This window comes from Xiphophorus hellerii, chromosome 9, assembly GCF_003331165.1.
Source record: "Xiphophorus hellerii strain 12219 chromosome 9, Xiphophorus_hellerii-4.1, whole genome shotgun sequence".
Classification (NCBI taxonomy): Eukaryota; Metazoa; Chordata; class Actinopteri; order Cyprinodontiformes; family Poeciliidae; genus Xiphophorus; species Xiphophorus hellerii.
In genome coordinates this window covers 11,735,872-11,757,224 of record NC_045680.1, presented here as the reverse complement: position 1 = coordinate 11,757,224, position 21,353 = coordinate 11,735,872, and positions in this window count along the sequence as shown.

Sequence of the window (21,353 nt, the reverse complement as noted above, 5' to 3'; positions counted from 1 at the left end):
TACAGCATTATAGCAACCTTAGTTCACTGAATGTTTTTTTTTTTAAAGCTGGGAATCACAATAATGAAAATGAATAGTGTGATCATCAGCAATGCTAGAGAAACGTCATGAGAGTGACATGAAAGGGGTGAATGACGCAAAGTGGGAAGAATGGGAGCAGATGACCGATAACGCTTTTCCTCTAGCTTAATGAAATGAAACCACTGATGCAAAACAAATTGACTGTGTGTGGAATGCACTGTTGCACGCAGATGCAGACACATGAAAATTGCTGCAGCGTTATTTAGTTCATCCTGGCAGACAGAGGGTGTATTGTTGACGCTGCTGGGTTAGAGCGTCAGTGTTCCTTAGCTTGACCCACATTTTGCTTCCAAATAAGACACAGGTGTTCTTGCTGCTCCGTCTCAGGGTTGATTTCTCTTCAAGTGGATAATCATGCTGCGCTATAAGAAAAATGACTAAACATTATTCCTCTCCATTAGAAGGTGATTTAGGAAAACAGCAAGGTGCCCAACAAAAGAGTCACTGCTAGAAATATGCAGTTATTGGCTGGATTAAGTTCATATTCTGCTTGCATTTTAAAGACACTGGGTGCCACTGTGTGTCTTTGTGTTTGAGCTACTGACTGTTTTTATTGACTAGATGATTGCCTCATCTAACTATAAACTGACACTCATGATGTGGTACGTGTTTCCACCAGTGTGCACCCTAAATTTCTGCTCATGTTCCAGCAATCCATCCATGAACAACTGCTGCTCTGCTGAAAAAAATGTAATACTCACCACAAATGTGAATATTATGACTCAGTTAATGAGTCATATGAGACTGTGCCTCAGGAAACAGCAGCTGATCAGCTGCTTAGCAAGGCATCACAGTGTTTGGTATGCACACATGCTTGCAAAGGCATTTGGCTTTTACTTCTTCAGCGCTAAGCTGCATTTCAGACATCTACTCTCTTGGTCTTTTGATAGAGCCCAGCATCTTCTCTAGTCATTTTTCCGCCTCAATAAAACGTGCAAGATGTTTTCCATATATTTTTTTGTGTTCTTACTTTATTCATCCCATTATTAATGCTATTTCTTGCAGCAATACCATTACACTCCAACTGCCCTTCCCTCCCCACATGGCACTGTGACTTCCTCCGTCTGCCCCCGAGAGGATGCCAGTTCTCCCCTGGCAAAATGTCCAGATCCACCACTCAGTTGTAACTTCTGTGCCTTTTTTCCAAACTTGCCAACTATAATAAATCTTGCAAAGAGCCTATACTAGCTTCACAAACCTTGAAACTCACATTCTTCTTTGCAAAATCACACTTGCTCTGTTGGATTGACCACATAGCATCATCCATGAACTTCAGTTGGACCATTTTATCTAAACTGTTTCATTGTAGCTCTTTGTTTAGGGTTGTTGTCCTGCTGGAATGGAAACACTTCCGGCTCAGTCTCAGCTCTCTGCCAGCCTCCGGTAGTTTTTTGCTTTTTTTGTTCCAGGATTGTGTTGTGTATAACTCTGTCCTTCTCATCAACACTAACCAGATTTTCTGTTCCTGCTGAAATAAATCTGCACAGCATGAATCTGCCACCATCATATTTCACTGAGATGATGTTATATATGTGTTTTATATATGTATATACAGTATATATATATATATATATATGCAAAATAGCATGCAAAATTGTAAAGGTAAGAGAGAAACAAAAATATAAGGATATTTGCCATGAACAAGATTAAGAAAGTGTCCCCTGCACCTTTAACAGCAGTTAGTGAGAGGCAGTCATTGATGCTGATATCTGCATCACAGGACAGTGCTGCTGTGCCGGCAGGACTTTGGTCTCGACTCATTATTTGCAGCTTTTACCACAGGGGAAGTTTGATTTATCGATGCCAGTTTGATTGCTGCTGCCCTCATTCCTGTCCGTGGTAGCACTGTTGTTTGGGTTACAGGCTGCTGGGACTAAAAGGCTGTCTCCTGTCTGTTCTTTCGTGTTAACTTCAGTCTGAACACAAAGTGCACCAGATCATTGTGCTCTAGCCAGACTGAAAGACTGTTTTCCTGGAACACACAGTGTTTTGTGCTCCAAACACAAAATGAGAAATCTTTACTTTGGCTGATTTGGCCTTTGGGTGACATTGCTTTGGGTCTTTAAACCAGAAGGATTAAAGTCCTTATTGACCAGATTAAGTGGGAAAAAAGTTCTGAATGAATTCTGGTATTAGTTTATTAAATGAGTGCTCTTGGAGGTCAATAAAGAACTTAAAAGGACCTGAGCTGAAATTTAAAAAAAAAAACTGTCAGAAATGTAAGTTAGTAAGTCATTACGTAAAGAGGTATGTAGCACTTTCACTCAACTGAGGCCCATGGGTGTAAAATAGGAATTCAACCTTCTCAGCTGTACATTTTGTTCTTATTTATACATCTGATTAAGCACACTTCAAAGTTCCCATGAGCTGCCTAAAGGAGGTGCTGCTGTACTCTGATGTGCTGTTTTTTGGACCATTTGCATATAAATTCATTACCTCTTCTCTTCACATCAGTTAGGAAAGACTCCATGAAATCCATGTGTTTTAGCTACTGGGGATGGCAACAAAGGTCTGGATTTGATTTATTGTTTTTATAACTCCAGTATTGCCATTATTCAGTCATAGCATGGGTTCAACTAGATTCTAAAATCCTAAACATTTTACATTGCATTCATAATGAATGTGAGCAATAGTTTTACCAATAGTGGAACAGCTTTGTGCACAGTGATGAACTCATGTAAGAGTAATTATCTACTAGGTCTCACTACAGACACTCACTAAAAACAAACTAGGCATTTTCTTTCCTTTGATAATATTAGATTTTTTAAATGTTCCTGCACCTTGAATACTTCAGTCTGAGACACAATTTGTCCTTATCCCACCAGCTCATATAACTACTGTACCCTAAGCAATCCACACTTCACAATAATTATTATTAGAAATCTTTTTTTCTCTAATTTTACTTCCTCCTGCCCTTTCCTAACGCTCCCTCCAATTAATTATCCATTTTGTGTTCAAAATGCGTTTATCTTTGATTAAACGCATTTTTTCCGTGTCTTGCATGCAACTGTCTAAAGTTCTGTCTCCTGCTTTTAACACACTGACACACATTTCTGAATTGCTGACCTACATCAGCAAATCTGTGCTCATTACTCAGCCCCCCCCTTTTTTCCCCTTTTTCTCTCTCCATCACCTGCTGTCATCCTCTTTTCCAGTCACAAGCTGGTTTCCTGGTATTCATGACTAATTTTAATGCCTTAATATCTACTGAGTGGTGAAGGAGATTAAAATAAGGTTTGATCTTTCTATTAGCCCTGGTCTAAGTATTTAATCTTTCTAGTGTTTGTGTCTTATTTGTGCCTTATTTGACAAATTTAAGAAATCCTACTCCTGGAGTAAAGTTGTATGGTTGACTAAAGTACTGATTATCAAGTGCCTTGTTTTGATTAATGTCTGTGGAAGGATGCAAGAAAATCTTTGGGGTATCAACTGTGTTCAAAAGCACGGCAGCCGTCTTTATTTTTCCATAACAGAAGTTTGGAGCTCCCAGGAGAGCAGTAGTCTCGTTCAGGCAAGTCTCCAAGCATGATAAATTCAATTTGAGAGCCAGCAGTTAGGAAAACTGCAGAGCAGAGGTGGGAAAACTCTGCTGTTTAACAAGAAGAAAAGAAAAATTAGAGACAAAAATTTGTAAAAGTGTCTTGTCTTTTGGGGACGGTCAGTACGGGTTTGAGTGGTAGCCTGGTTAGTCTGAAGCCATTCCTCACCAAAACTGAAATTGCCAAAATACAATATTAACTACATTCACACTCCTGTTATTATTAGTGTAAATATGGAGATGCTCCAGCCCCTCCCAACACAAACAGTCTTTACCCAAAAGGTTTAATGTGTTTTGTGAAAGGATCGATGGGTGAGGGGCTTTGAAGCCTGGCTCTGACCCTCATGGCCCTCACTTACCAGCTAACTTGTGATAGAGCAAGCATAGCAGGTCGAGAGAGTAGTAGTAGTAGTGTGCAGGCAGCCAGATGTTACATTTAAAAACAGAAATCATTTCCAATGAGAAGAATAAGAGGCTGAGATTTATAACTTTAGTTAGGAGCATTGGCTTCGCTCATAACAGGAACGCTTAACTGAGTTCATCATGATTATTGTTTAGGAAAGAATTTGGAGTATGGAGAGACTCCTGACAGATTTTCTGCACATTGCTGATGTCAGTGCCACGCCACAGTCACACTGCACAGATGTTGTATCTCACACACAGCTGTGAGAGGTTTCTCCAACCTCATTTCTGATTTATGATTCCCCAGAAGCGGCTTAAAGGTCTTCTGGGTTTATGACGAAAATGTTTTGTGACTTAGAACAAACAACCATCAACGACAATACCAGTTTCAGACATGTGCAGACACATGTTGAATTTTAAGAATGAGAAATCCTCAATGAAACCTGTCTCTGCTTTAGTTTGTCATACTTTTTTTTCATCATCAGTAATTTGTGACTCACTTTATTGGCTGCTGCTGGTAAACTGTGAACGTGATGCACTGCAATCAGCAGAGGAGAAGCCTCTTTGTCATCACATGAGCTTGACGCATGCACTGAACTTGATGAAAGCAAACATGAGGAAAAAAAATATCAATTCACTCCGCCACCTGTGTAGCCCTCCAGCTGCAACTTATTATCATCCATCCACCATCTGAGTGTTTCTTCCATAAATCTTCTGCCTCTTTGCTTTCATTTTCATGCCTGTTTTTCAACATGCGTCTCCACTGTATATTTTTCCGTCTCATTTGCTCTATCCTGTTATGCTTTGAATTTCTCTGCATCCCTGATAATCCCCACATCCTTGTTCTCCAGCTATTTCTGCTTCCTTCAATCACTACATTCTCTGTGGGCTGCCGCCTGCCTGACTGACTGATCCCTCTCTGTGCAGCAGGTGGTCTATCAGCACTTGTTTTTTCCCTCCCACAAGGCGACAGGGTGCCACAGCGGCCACGTGCTCACATCATTCCCGCTTTAACATCCGTCTGGTTGCACTTTTATCCAGTACCTTGAAAAAGCATTAGTACCCCATAAACTTTTCCATGTTTTCTACCTTCACAACCAGAAACATTTATGTATTTTGCTGGAATTATGTGATTGACTGAGGAGCTCATGATTGGATTTGGGGGGTATGTCTCTAAATTTGCACATCTAGCGTCTTAAAATGTTTGCCAGTTCTTTCAGAGCTCTGTGTGATGTCCATAGTTTGGGATAATGTTTTTTAAACTTCTTCATAATTTACTTCCTGTCTTCCTCTGCCTCTTCTTGGTGTGGGCTTACAAATGTTCATTAACAAACCTTTGAGGCCTTATTTACAGAATAAATTATACACTGCTCAAAAAAATAAAGGGAACACTTAAACAGGTGTTTAACACTTAAAGTGTTCCCTTTATTTTTTTGAGCAGTATATATATATATACTGTATATGTATACAGTATATATATATACTACTTACTAATCTGTTGTCTTTTGAAGGGTGTTGCCTGAGTATCAGAAAATGGGTCTTGAAATACATTTAAAGGATTGTTATGTGAAAAATTAATATATAAACAGGAGTTTGAAAACCTTTGCGTGGAGCCGTATTCATATTTTCTCTTTTTACTCTTCATACTGCACTTTTTACTTTTGTTTTGCAAACTTTTGTGGTCTAGAGGATCTGCTGGGGCTGAAGTATTTATTTATACATGGAAAAGTTCTTGATACATTCTTACCAGATAAAGAATTAGCCACAGTTCTTGTGTAGCTGGTTAGATGCAGAGCTAAACTCTCACAAGGTTGTTTAAATGCAACATGATAAGTTTTATTTCCCACAGGCACCGTCTTCTATGGTTCAGCCCACACAGTTTTGCAAAACAGCCCACACAGATTTAAAAGTTCAATGTGCCGATTTTTAACATTGTTCAGTTAATGTGATGCTGATTTTTCTTTCCTTCATGTGGCCTCAAGAGCAAGTTGTGCAGTCTGAATTGCTTTTTGATGATTACACTTTAGCAGGTCGCTGGTGGGTGTGACGCAGGCTTTAAGTCATGTTTTCCAGTCTGTTGCATGTTTTAATTCTTTATGTTGTCTTGAATCAACCACCCTTCATCAGGTGATCTTACATTTATTAATACATAATTTAGCTTTAGAATAAATTGTCTCATATTAAGTAGAAACCCTTTGTTCCATTGCTGGCAATCATTCTCCACCTCAAAAACCATTTTTAATAGCTTTCTACTTCCTGATCCCTGAGGTAAATGAAAAATAAATTACAGTTTCACTTTTATGTATTGGCTGTGTTGAAATTTGCACCATTTTTTCAGTTTCTCTCAGCGGTGAGACAATATTCAGCACTTCTGCTGTCTGAGCTGGTGGCTAAAAATAGGCCTCAACAAACAAGCTAAGTCATAATCAAAGCAGCAGACGAAAGTCCCAGCCACTATCTTTTTTTTTTTTTTAGCTCTAATGCACCTATTTGTCATGAGGTGGGGTGGTGAGGGGTGGTGAGGCAGAGGCAGCGGACCCAGGTTAGATGAAAATGTTGATTTAATAATAAATAAGTCCAGTAACACGGCAGCTCGCACAGAGACACACCGACGACGAACAGACTAGACATTGACGAGGACCCGACGAGGAACAAGGAACACAGGTGGAGTTAAATACACAGGAGGGTAATCACAGAGACGAGACACACCTGGGAACAATCAAGGGGAGGACAGGACAACGAAGAGACTTAAGGACACAGAAAACTCTAAATAAACACAGAAAAACACAGATCCTGACACTATTAGCCAATTACATGACAGTGGAGTACTTAATAAGACAGATTAATATTCATGCTGCTTAAATATTTAATGTTGTTTAACAACTGTATCAGTTTTAACGCTGCACATGCATATTACGATCCAAAAGCTTTTCATATTAACAATTAAAATGTTTCAATATATTGAAATTATAGAGAAAGAATAAAGGCATCTGTAAACAAAAAGGTGAAAATACCTGATGATAATCTAAGAGAAGGAAATTCAACAAAAGAAAAGAACAAACTAGGAAACTGAACTGAATATGGCAATCCTAAAATAAATCTGGAGCCGACTTTGCATGACTTAAAATATGTAGAAGAATCACATCAGATAGAAATGTATATTTCAAACCTCTCTGCAGCAGTAATAGCATCTTAATGGCTAAACCTTGAAACAAATGTATAGAAAGTAAACTGTGGACCGAGTTTATTAACTTGAACTGAGTATTTATATTAAAACATTAGATTAAGATTCTTTATTTTGCTGCCCAGTTATTAATCATTAAAAAAAAACATTTAATGACTGAAATTACGGTAAGTTGTTAAACTTTTATTTTTGCACATTTAAATGTAAGTCAAATTATATAACCTGTATTCCCATTAATGACACAAATATTACATGAACCATAATGAGAAAGTGCACTTACTGTCAGTTTGACTCACAAAGAAACACTAAGCAGAGGGAATCTGGTGGAAGTACAGAGAGACGGGCTGGAAAAAGTCAGTAATCTCAGTGATCTTAGTCTAAATGTGAGCAACTAGGAATCCAGGATTACTCCAGAAATGTTGGCAAAGATCTCATTTCAGTCCTTAAATGGGTTGAATAGAAGGAGAGTTGGAGATGTTAGGCAAGGTAGCGAGAGAACACAAAAAAAAGAAAAAAGAAACAGCATATCTGCCCTCATCTCGCACATTCATCTGACAGGGAGGAAGAAACACTATGTTCTCATGTTTCAGGGCATTCAGTTACGTGCAGCAATCAGAAACAAAAAAAAAAACGGACAGCGAACGGCAACGTTCATTGTAACGTGTGAAATTACAATAAACTGGATTTAAGATAGAAAATTGAAACTGGTATTTCAAAAAAATAAATCTGTTTATTTTGTGTGGTTGTTTCATCATAATGTGTTGAGGTATGTTTTAGATTATCTCTGAGATAACTTAAGTAAGTGTGTAAGTACACATTTCACATTTACTCAGTTTATATCCATGAAAATAATAGCAAGATAAGTACATTGGTCTTAAAGTACTAAGTATAGAGTAAAATAAACATTTTCCTAAAGAATTCTGCTAAGTCTGTGTGTTTGAAAATAATAATTACTGCAAACTATTGTTGTCCTTTTATCACCACAGACCTCCACACTCTACAGCTGCATGCACACAGACTTGGCACATGTTTTTCACTGGATGCTCTTCCCAATGCAACCCCCCTGATTGTTTTCGGGAAGGAATGGGGTTAAAATATTATCAAAAGTAAACTTTAAAAAGTGCACATTTAAGATCTGTACCTGATAAACAATGTTCTTCAATTCATCTTACCATTGTGAGAAGGGTTGCTAGATCATTAAAAAATGGTTATTCAATAGCCAATCTCGATACATTTTTGTAATTTCAGTATTGCATAGGTCTCCAGAATCATCTCTTGTTAGCAAAGGCACTAGCAGATGCTTTAAGTAATCAAACAATCATAATTGGAAAACTTCAGCTACATACAGTATTACTACTTTATATTCTGCTATTCAGGAAACTGTTCAGCTAAGTTTCTCAGCCTGGGAGACAATTACTATTTTCATCAAATTTAAGGCTGTATTTTCCATTCTTAAAGAGCATCTACTGCAGGAGCTTCAGACATAAGATCTGTTCTGAATGTGTCATTTTATTCTCTTATCTTTTTCTCTTCAGAATTTGTTAGTCAAATTCCCAGGATGGGTTTTCTTGCAGACAATAAGATCTCAAACTGGAGACTCTGAGCTGCACACCGGAGAGAGAGTCGGCTCATTAGTCTCATTGCTGCAGGTTTATGTGAATTCATTTAACCGTACTGCTGTGTAAACCAACACATGGACAAACATGTGTCGACTAAAGACCTTAGCGGTGCAGTGCGCTGCAGCAATTAGTGGGCATTCTGTTACTTTAAATCCCACTCAGCTCCCTTATTATATCTCAGCATTAGCCTTCTGTCTTTCCCTTTCTTTCTCCCTGTGTTTTCTCCAACAAAAGCTGGATGGACAGCTCAGTGGCTCAGCGACAGCAGTCTCCTGCATTCCTGCAGGATTTCCTGATGTTATATGGGTTTACCAGTTGTGTAACAGCTTATTTTTTTATTTTTTTATAACAGCCCTGGTATTTTGTCCACACTCCTATTCAGCTGAGCTTTCAGCAGCGGTATTGAAAAGTACCACAATATAAATGCAAAGTAAATCCATAATATCAGCTACTGAAATGTCATTGATGGATTTGCGTAACTTTATAGATATGCATTTCTTTTTATGAATGATAATTAATTAAAGTAATAATGCTGATCAAGCCTGCAGAATCTAGCATTGATCTAGCATCTAAGCATAGCAAATGATCTCATCTTGGGGAATGAGGTCATTACAGTATGTGGCTCCTTTAAATTAAATAAAACCATTTTCTGTTACAAGAAATACATTGGCCTTATGCAATTACAAAGTTACTTTGGCTGTGCTAAGTCTTTAGAAGCTTTAACAGTGGATTATGTAGGCATTTATGAAGTCAGACTCATGACTTTTGGGATTTAACGTGAATTGAAAGCTGGGGGAATATCATGCAAATTTAGCCATATACAGTATATATACCCAACTATTCTTATTGATTCCTATCCTCCAGTGATCATTGGGCCACTATGCTCCACAGCCTGGTGGGGTACAACCTGACAAGTTGCCAGTCCAACACAGATGAATATCTAAGGGCGATTTTAAGAGAACTATTAGCTTAACATTAATCTTTTTGATTTGCAAGCTCCATGCAGAAAGATTTAGGTCAGGATTTAAATCCTGGATCTTCTTCTTCCAAAGCATCAGTGCTACTTACATCTCCACTTTGCACCCCATCATGATCAGAAAAATGTGTGATTTCCCACAGCCATGAAAATAATTTTAAAAACATCCTAAGAAAGGTTGAGTACCTTTTCTGGAAAATGATTTCTTATTTGTTGTAATTAACTTAGAGAAATATTGCTTTCAGCTTTAGAGATTAAAATAAATAATATTCTTTGGATTTAACTTGCTTTTCCAAGAACTGTTTGACAAAATCACCTGTTTAATATGAAATCTATAACACTTAAATCAGTCTGCCTGTCACACAGTCATTCTGGTGTGAATGACAGGTCAAAGCACCAACTCAGAGGTTTCCTAAAGCATCTCTCAGTGGTTTTAATTGGTCTGCCAGTCGGCTGTGGAAGCTCTCTCTATTCCCAGAGCTCTATTCCTCACTCTGCTCTGGGAATAGAAGTGAATAGAATTAAAGTGAACTTAGAGAAACTTTTTATTGAATAAGATAATGAAGATAGATTAGGTTGCTTCAGAAAGCTGAGGGACAGTTCGACTTTTCTTTAGTTCTCCAGATTTCTTAGAAATACTGATCAGAGTATTTTAATTGTCAGTAACTTTTACAAGCTAATTAATGTGGAAATAATTATCCTTTTTGTATCACAAGTCAAATTATTTGCCTTAGGAATATAATGAGCTTTACAAAAGTGACTGCGGCAAGATTTGCTTTGAAAATTGAACACTCGAGGAATTCTTAAAGTTTGTGTGATTAATGGCTTTTGTGTTAAAAAATAATTTTCCATGATGCATTGTGAATTATAAGTGTAGTCTGCAGGCATTTGTCTGCCCACAACAGCTTCATGTTTGGTGATATTGCAGAACATGATTGCTGGGTGAAGCTGCAGTTTGTGCTGCTGCAGGACCAAACCCTGCTTTAAATCTCATACTCAATGAGGAATGAAGTTGTGCTTTTTCATGCATGTCTATAGTCTGCCTAAGCAAAGAAATTATTCATAGAAATTATTTTCTTCCTAAAAATAAGACATGCAAAACTAAAACATTTAAATAGAAATAAATATAACTTCTATGTGCACATTCCTACCCATTTGACTGTGCTGTTATTAATGCTTTAATAACTGGCTGCATGAGATCTTCATTTTTGCTTGTGGGGTAAAGTTACATGTCTAGTTTCTCTACGTCCTGTCATTTGCACAGTGACAGAGACTCTGTCTGGATCCTATGATGACCTCTTTCGTTCCACTACTTGCTTCGTTTCGATCAATTCTGTTGGAGCCTTTCTGAGTATTACACTTACTCAAGGCTGGCTTTCCTATTTGTGAGTCATAGATTTTTTCCAGATATTTTATGGAGAAATATCTGAATCTGGGGATGGTGGAATAAAGTGAGACTGTAAGGTGACTCAGGGAGAGAGTCTGTAGAGAAGCCATTAAAAATAACACTTTAAATGTTGATATCTGAATGCATCATTGCTGATGGTAAAGATCCTGATCTTGTGTAGATAAATACTGACATAGACATTCAAACACTATAGAGATCCTGGAGACCATGGAGCAAAACTTAACTGGTGTTGATGATTTCATTGTATAAAAACTCTGGTTGCATCATGTTATAGTTTATTGTCAGTTGTTAACTGACAATAAATTTCTACCTTACTATTTTACATTTCTTTGCCTAAATTAGAGATCCAATAATTCCCTAACACTTGTATCAATTCTCTTGGTGCACAAAAGTGAGGAAACATTTCTCAGTTCACTGTTTCAATTATTATTTATGAAACTCCCATCAAAGTGGCATGTCTCATTCCTTTATCAAACTGATATGTCCAACAACCTGCACTTGCTTTGAACTCATCCTACAATGCGCTCAAGCAGGCATGCACACACCCACGCACACACACACTTTTGGTAAAAGCTTAATGAGAAAAAAATTGAGAACTGTAAGACTGAATTCAAGCTTATCTGATTATTGTGTCAAGCTTTTTGCAGTAGGCAAAAAAAATGCTATAACAAGTTTCCTATTCAGCTCTGCATCTCCTCTTTGAAAACGTGACTGCTGAAATAAAAACAAAGGAGGGAAACGGAGGAAGGAGGGAAATTAGCAAGAAGCAAAAACATGCTTCTCAGACTATATAAAGAAGTCAGTTAGTTATGCTTGCTGCGGTTTGTTTTTCAAGGCAAAGAACCAAATTAAGAGAAGCAACACGCAGGAAATTGAAGTGTTAAAATGGGCCATTACATGTGACTTTTATCTCGTGTCTATGCAAATTGATTGATGCTTCTGCACATGTGTGATAAAAAAATAAACTCTTTCTGTTCTGGTAGTCTGCTATCAAGAGGTGTAACTTACTACTACTTATATACTGTTTACAGTTACTTCAACTAAGAGAGAAAATATCCACTGAGTAAAACTCATATTTGTATATTTTTAAAGTAATTTGGATGGACCAGGAAATACCACAACTGGATGATTTATCCATTTATGGATAATGACTCTCATTTTTTGTTTTGTTTTTTGCTGTTCTCCAACAGCCTCTGAAATGGCTTCACAGCCTCCGTCTAGACTAGACTGAGGTCTATGAAATTGTTTCCTCACTGTTCTTGAGTTTCTTTCAGTCCCAATATGATGTGTGGCTTTTTGAGATCTAGTAAGCCTACTTCATGATGCCCGATAGGTCAAAAACGTGTTTAATCACATTGGACTTGGTCTTGGTTATGCCTCAGTGCTGGGTTAGGTGATCCTGACTACAACACAGATGTTAGCATTTCAACTGTTTACATTTACTTTAGATTCTCTACTTCTACTAACAGTCTGCTTGCACAAACCAGAGAGAAACTAAACATATCGCAGGTGCTCATGACATCACGCTGTTAAGCCACTGAACCTCTATTTTAAAACTTTGACTATTTTATTAATTTAGATCAGCTTAGCATTATTAGATGGATAATCATTGCCACTCTTTTCTGCTCTTTAAAGATCATAAATGAAAGTAGAAAGATGTTGTTATGACCCGTGTAGGGGTGGCCAGATCACAACATGAAGGATCTATCGACAAACACGAAGATGAACATTTTATAATATTACTTATTTTAAAAAGATGTGTTTTTGACTGAGAGGTTACAACAAGTGGAGTATATGGCTTCAGAGTGAGCTACAGTGCCGAAAACAATAAACCAAAGAAAGCTATTAACCAAAACGTACCTATTTGAAAGTAAATAAACCAAATGACAAAAACTTACCTCCCTAATTCAGAAAAACATGAGAAAACTAAGCAAACATAAACAACAGCTCACCCCTGACAAACTCCAAGAACTTTTACAAAGGGTTTTGAACAGATAAACAATGTGACCAGTTGAGATGAGCTGAGGATGGATGGCAGGAATCTGCGTCAGCAGCTTATATATCCATCACTTCCGGAAGGTCACCAATTGGACGTCTCCGCCGTCTTAAGGTGGCCAATCAGGGACAGGCACCTGCACACTTATGTTTGTATGATTACATTTATGACGCCAGTCATGACTGATGTGAAGACATTTATCTAAAAAAACATAATTTAGTATGTAGGTGATCAGGCTTTGCATTAAACACTGAGCAATTCACTTTTCAAACTGCATTGTGGTGTTTAACTCCAGGTCTTTCTCTGCCATCACAGTGGGTAGTTTTCTTCAGCACTCCTAAAGCATTTGGAGGTTTTAATTTGGGGGTGAAATGTTTGTGTCTTCCACTGACTGGTGAACAACCCGGTGCCCTGCCTCTCACTGTCTCATAGACCTCCAGGGATCTTAGGTCAAAAACAAATGATTGAGTGAGTCCATTAGTGTAAACCCACATCATCAATAACCAGAATACGCACAACTTTACTGCATTTACAACACAAGATCAATAGTCTTTACTACCCAAACTGAAAATTATGAGCTGTTGTGCACATGTTATGCCAGTACTCATCATTTTTATGAGGTCAGACTTTGGGGGACCTGATTCTAAGTGAAGCGAACTTAATTTTAAATCAGCTTTCTCATTAAATTGAACCACTACAAAAGATCACTGATCTCTTCTGCTGCTTTATTGAGCCTTGACTCCTTTTCCTCCCAAGTGCTGAATGAGGCGCCATGCAGGTAAATTACCCATTCCTTCCAGCTCTCTTATTTTAAGATGCTTAACTTGATATTATTTGATCCAGAGCTTCTTTAATAAAATTATGCCAATTGACCCTGTTTGTCCCTTTGATGTCTTTGAGTCATAAAGTAGCTTCTAGCTGGATTCCAAGAACAAATAGAGAAAAGCTGCAGGACGCTTTAGCACAGTAACTCTGAAAGTCCTTGTAATGTAATGTAAGTTTGCATAAACACATTAATTATGCTCTATTAAGTTCTGAAAACGGTAGATTGGTCTGTGCAGTGTTATAAAATGATTGATATCAGGTTTTGTGAAAGTGTTGTCTCTTCTCTGCACTTTATTTGACTTCTTAGGCAGAGAAGAGGACAGATTTAGTCTATAAGGAAATAATCACCAACTGAGTGAGTATTTCGTGTATGTGGCACAGTTACAGCTGCAGTGCAGAGGTTTGGCGATGTCCTCACAGGGTGCCTTATTTTAATAACAATTGCATTCACTCTAATTAAGCGAAAAGGCCATCATCTGATAACTGATGGAAGGAAGGATGTTAGACTGAGGGTGTTTGGTGTCAGTCAGAATATCATGTTTTTATTTTACTAGCCAGTGATGGAGAGTGTTGGCAGGTATGGAATGACGCCGCGGTTCAGCAATCTTTCCACACAGTCCAACTTTAAGTTCTAGTGCTTGGTAAAGATTGCTATGAAGGTGTCCATCTATGAGCCGTTTGAACTTAGGCATGTATGGTACTGTTGGACCCGTCCCACGTGGAATATGAACTCTTCCCTTAGAATATATAGAAACGTTAAGAACTAAATTGAACCATTTTAAATGCTCTTTGTCTCCACCTCCATCAAATTTTTTGAATCAATATTTTAAATAGACCATATGTTGAGGCCTGGAAGGGGAGAATTAACTTGGTTTTCTGCTGTTCTTTTTAATTTGTCGGGCAAGTTGTCTATACTTTTAGCTGTTTATATGTAATTTACATTTTCTGTTTGAGAAAACAATTTATTTTAATGCCTTGTTTAGATTTAAGTTAGGTGAAGTTATTACAAAAGAGGAAAGAGAAAGTAATTGTTGCTGTTAAACGATATCCTTTTTCTCTCTTCCCTGCTTTATGAGGTTGGAGAAACTCTAACCTGTATGAGCCTTGGCTTGTTTAAGTCAGCAATGTCCTCAATGAGGCCATTATTTACCTGGCAGCAATGGTGTCTCACAACATCTTCATGTTTCACAGCGATTTGGTGAACTTTGATCTGGGATATTACAAGAACAGACCCTCACACACAGCAAGCTTTGTGCCAATGTTATTTAAAACTGTAACAGATCAGACAGATATCATTTATAAAAGCAAGCTAAGGCTTCTGTGTCTTTGCAGAATGAATGTTTTAACTTTATCAAGATTATGAGAAACCTTTAATGAGGTAGAATTATTCCTGTCATGGTCATCTATGTCCCTAAAAATCACGTCTGTGCAACTGTGTATATGACACTATTCATATAATGCAGCTCAAAGGTCTTCATTTGGAAGTAAAGAAACAGTAATAAAGAATTACATTATGTAGTTGAAAATTACATTAAAAGAGTTAAATGTTAGTATCACATAAAAATACCAAAACATTACAATGCAAATATAAAACACACAGATGACACAACACAAATTAACTCATTATTCAAACCATTTGGCCTTTCTTTTTGTGAAATGAATCCAAAATGTTTCCCTGTGTAACAAAACTCTCTCTCTGTTGCCTTTTCTTCTGGAAGTAGATTTTTGAGTAAATGAATCCCTCCAAAACGACAGATTAAATGATTAAAATACTGCATGAATGCAGCAGAAGGGACTTTTACATAAACTTTAAAACAACAAGCCAAGCCTTCGTACTGCTAAAAATAGCTTATGGTCAGTGAACATTAATTATCTTGGTTTTATTGAGCTCTTTGTCCTGAGTGGACCTAAAGGGAAGCAGAGGTGCCATTTAGGTACCTCTGCCTAAAGGTGCCTTCTGTTTTCAAGAAATGAGATTAGAAGGTGAAGAGCTAAATTTAACTGTATCTAAAAATAATCCCCCACAGAACAAAACAAAAACAAGAGGAGGGGGCATAACAGGAAGGAAAATCTTGTCCCATTTGATCAAACCTGTATTGGTCTGATGATGCTACTGGAAAAAGAAAAGTAAATTCCCTGAAATGGCTTTTTACATTGAATGGGTGACAAGAACTCCCAAATAAAAACAAATGCAATGTCGCCTATGAAAAAGCATTTGAAATTGCCTTTTTAAATGGATCTGTAAAGATATTTTTATACTCTGTTAAAAGAAAACAGCCTGCTCTCACTGATTATAAATTTGACACAATCAGTCAAAACTACTTCTATTAATTTTTATTTAATAAATGCCAGAATGAGAGCGAATATGTTATAGTAGGGCTTTTTTATTTCTTTCTTCAGAGTTAGATGTTTGTTCATTTACCCAAATAATTAAATATAAATTTATATATCAGGAGATGTCTGTCCATCATGATGTTCAGGAAGGAGACGGGTTTTGAGTCCTAGAGATGAACATGTGACAAAATGTCCAAATAAAGCCCAGAACAACAGCAAGACACCTTGGGAAGATGCTGCCTGAATCAGATTAGAGCCACAATATAACAAACATGGGCTGAAAGTCTACTCAGTGAAGAATACTTATAAAAAGTCAGATTGCTGTTTGCTAATACACTTAAGAACAAAAGCCTTCATTTTGGAGACATGTCCTGTGGTCTGTGAAAACCACTACGACCTTTCTTACTTACAGAGCAAAAAATGGAAAGATTGCAAACCTGAGAACACTGTGAGGATTTGGTTTTTCTGTGTGCTTATTTAGGTTTCTGTGTCAGCTGAGTCTTTGTGTTGTCCCATCTACCCCTTGGTTGATCCCCGCTGTGTCTTGTTTCCTTGATTACTTCCCAGTGTATTTAAATCCACCTGTGTCTCTTGTTTCCTTGTCGGGTCCTTGTGTAGTCTGTCGTTAGTTGTGTTTCCTGTCAGTTGCTACCAGAGTGAGAGTCTTAGCCTTTGCTCAACTGTGCTGCCTGGATTATTGTGTGTATTTCTTCATTAAATCATCATCTACTTTTCCAAAACATCTACCTCACCACTACACATCATGACAAACACCATCCCAACTGCAAAGACAGAGGTGTCATCATCATGTTGTGTACGTATTTTGGGACTGGTACACTGAAAGAAAATAAATTGTCATGACAAGGAAAGAACATGTCAAGAGATCAGCCAGGAAGGTAATGCTTGGGCACAAGCAGGTCTTCCAAATGAACAGTCACCTTTAGCAATGTTACAAAACTCTGTGCACACATCTGTAAAGCCCGACCTCAAAAATGTGAAACACTTCAGCTCTTGACCTCATATAAGAACTCATTAAAGTCTTCAATGTAAGCCGCAGAAAAGAGGCTGTTGTTTTCACTGCGCCTGCAGTCCACACTTATATACAGTATATACTAATACAAATGAACAAGGGTAGATGTGCATGGCTATATTTAGATGTTCATGAATATTTGATAGCATCCTTTGCTCTTAACATTCAGTTTTCTGCTCTGCTGCAAGTGGTAGACAATCTGTTGTCTGCTCAGTGCCACCGGATACATGAACTGATACGCTCTGATATTATGCCACACAGTGAAATAGATGCTCATTGCTCAATAAGAGGTCTTTAAACCAACAGATAACAGGATCTGTTAAGGCTGGTTTTATTTTAGTCTAGGTAATCTGAGAAAATTGCTAATTTAAAGTTATAGTTGTAAAGTTCAGGAACTGCAAAAAAAGAAGAAGAAAAGAAAACAAATGTATTTCTCAGTAGTTATATGCCCAACTTTCTAACTTTTCAGCTGGCCTTGCCATATCTACACCATATGTTTATTTACAATTGTTCAAATTTACGTGTGCTAGTTTTCCTCCACATATAAAACTTTGCATGTTGGACAAAGATCAATTTTGCTGTCTTTAGACTACCACAGTTGTAATGAATGGACAATTTCCAAAACTGAACAAACCCTACACATGATAATGATGATGAGAAAAAAGATAAATGTAATAGTTGGACCTACAGTGTGTACAGTACAGAAACACAGCAAATACAAAACACCACAGACTTCACTCATGAACATCCAGAAGTCAGACAGGACATCTTGCAAAACCTCTTGAGACCAAACGTGAGTTCAGAGTAAACACACATGTCCGACTGGGAAGAAGTTTGTGATAGTTTGTGGACTGTGTTTAACAAAAAAAAAAAAAACAATAGAAAAAGTGGTCTTTGATGTCCACCGGACTTTTTGGTGCGCCAGGAAGTTGTTTTGCCTTCCTTATTTAGAATTCCCCGCTGTGTCTCCATCTCTTTCTCTTTCTGATTGGCTACACATCACATTCAGCAGGCTGCGTTGTCGTTCGTCCTTGTGGGAACACGACGCATGCTGCGATATCGACCCAAGACAATACAACATGATGAATATTTCTAGGTTCAAGTGACTCTGACGTCCTTGTGATCTGACAAGATCACTCTAAACACATTGCAGGAATATCTTTTAACATTATCTTAAGAGCCAACCTGATAATTGGGGTGTCCTTAAGATTATTGAAAGGGAGAAAGCTGTTTTATGACAAACCTTCTGGATTTATACTGAGAATAAATTAGATATAGAAAAATTATGTATCGGTTTGATAACTTCATAACGCAATTGATTTCTATGGATTTTATGTAGGAGTACTAGAGTAAAGGACTACAAATGAATGCCACACTGACAATAAACTCAATTAATGACTGAAATTGAACACAATGTGGAAAGGTTCAGAGAAAGCAATAAACTTAAAATGTTAAAATGCCACTCTTAATTCCTAAATTATGACAGCATGTATTCCTTTTTAATCGGCTGATAATGGACAAGGACTTAGAGACATTAAACTTTCATTATGCTTTAGAGAATAAACTAAAACAGGAAAAGCTTAGGTTTGACAAGATGTGAAAAAAATCATATTAATACCAGGATTTTCACATTTCATCTTACCTTGTTTCTTGACTTGTTCTGTTTTACACCTGTTATAATATAATAATGATTATAAAGTTGTGTAAATGTTTGCTTGATTTTATATCCATTGATAGAAAATCTCAAATGAAATCTTGCTGCATTAAAATCCTTAAAGAAAATCATTTAAATAAGGCAACAAAAAAAAAGTTAACTATTCAAAGGCAAATCTCTCTATAAGATGTACTGAAGGCTTTTGAGCCTCCAGCTTATTTTCAAGGACAGTCAAGCAAACACACAGATACAAGAATGCAGCACCCATCCAGCAAACTGCATTATGTGGACCTCATTCCTAATAGGGTCATTAATAATGATGGGAGCATGGCTGTGCCAGGCTTTCACAGAGCAGAAAGGTTGGCCACGCATCAAAGACAACAGCCAGCCAAATCCAATTGGAGTTATGCAACTCCCAAAATCAGCCAGGGCCATGCCCTCGAGTTGTTTTGGTTTTTGATGTGATGTAACAGATAAGTGGCTGCAAAACCTTGTTGATATCTTTTTTGGTGGCCTCTTGAGAGAGTTTTGTGAGATCCAGCTGTAACGTTATCAGAGCTAATTCACAGCTGGCCTGATCTCTGGGGAACTGGAGGTTCTGAGCAGATGTAATTCTTGGAGAGCTTATATCAGTCAGGAACAGCAGGTCCAGGGTCAGCGTTCAGCCCCAGGACCCTCATCTGTGTTGCACCATCTGAGAAATCAAGGGGAGAAATCAAAAGTGCTTTTTTTCTACCAAGATTATCATTCTTTTCTTTTTTAAGAACTTTGACAACTTTCTCTACCTCTGCAGAAGGTGTTATTTGTTTAACGGAGTGTATTTGCTTTCTTAATGTTTGCTGATCTTTTACTGGTCAAAAACTGATATATTATTAACCACTCCACCCAGCACCATAATGATTTTTCTTCTTTATCATTTTACAAATACCTTTCTACAGGATTACCGTTTAACATAACACTAGCAAAGTAAAACATAACAATTTTTTCAACATTACTTAGAATCTAAGTACATGAAAATACTTAAATCAGTTTACTTAATCAGGTAATATAAAAAAATAAAATAAGAGAATCGAGGTAAACAAAAATAATAACCTCACAAAATAGTCTAAATATAGAACTTAAGTCAGGAACAAAACTTATAGACCCATGAATCATCACAAATGCATTAGTGTAGTTTTCAAGAATAAAGCCAACATTCTCTGCTCCATCTGGCATTTGTGTGTTTTTTGCTGGTGTCTTCATGTGGTAATTAATAACATTTCCTGAGCTACACAAATTAAATTTTTTCTGACTTTGGTTTGATAATCACTTGAGCAGAAGTTTTAACTAACATAGCCAGAGAACCTGTTGCTCGTCCCCTGCAGCCCTGTTGATTATTAATTAAAAAACACCTGTTGTAACATTTTCATTACTTTTTTAATTTTTTTTATTAAATAAAAGTCACAAACAGAAAAGATCTGTTCTGTCTCTTGGCCATATGATACTTTTAGACTCTAGCCTCTTCTAATTGTAAATTGTTACGTTTCCTGTAAGTAGAGGCACAGACTAGTTTGCACACAGCTAAATCTTGCTTCCCGTCTTTTCATCATGTTGGATTTGCTCAACTCTCTATTCCGTGCAAATAACATTCTTTACTCTGAGTTCTGTGTTGCACCAAAGCAAGTAAAGCATTATGGAGGTCCTCCATATAGCATATGCAAAAATTAATTAATTGATCTATTTGTTGAACTTGACTTTCACTGCATTCTTCCTGTTTTACGCATCGCTGAACAAATTTATGCATAATTCCATCACTCTTTAAGTGTAAGCTCTGTTCATTCAAAAAGCCTGTTCAAAAAAGACTTTCTGTGCACAGGACTGATTCTCAGGAATGTTTGCCCATGGTGTTAGTTACATCATAATACAAGGAACCCATTGAGAGGGATTTAACACTCTGACGGTCCATCGCTTATCCTGAGGAATATACACCAATAGGTACTTAAATCAATCAACACAACATCTGCCATCTAATCTGTAAAGCCCCTCAGCTCTGAGGAAAGCCTACATTAACACACTTTTGACAGAGTGCTGATGCACATATGTTTATACATACAGTATATACACATGTTAAAGCTTGCACAGGGGCTGCTTTTATCGGCACATAACTAATTAAATTACTGAAAGCTGTTGGTCAAACTTTAAGTCAGAATATGAGACATAAGGATGTCCTCATTGGGCAGAAGGATTAAGAAAATCCAAATGAAACAACATATTTCTCCTGCGTTATATCAGGAAATGAGTGGGTTCTCTGTGCCTAGTGAAAGAAA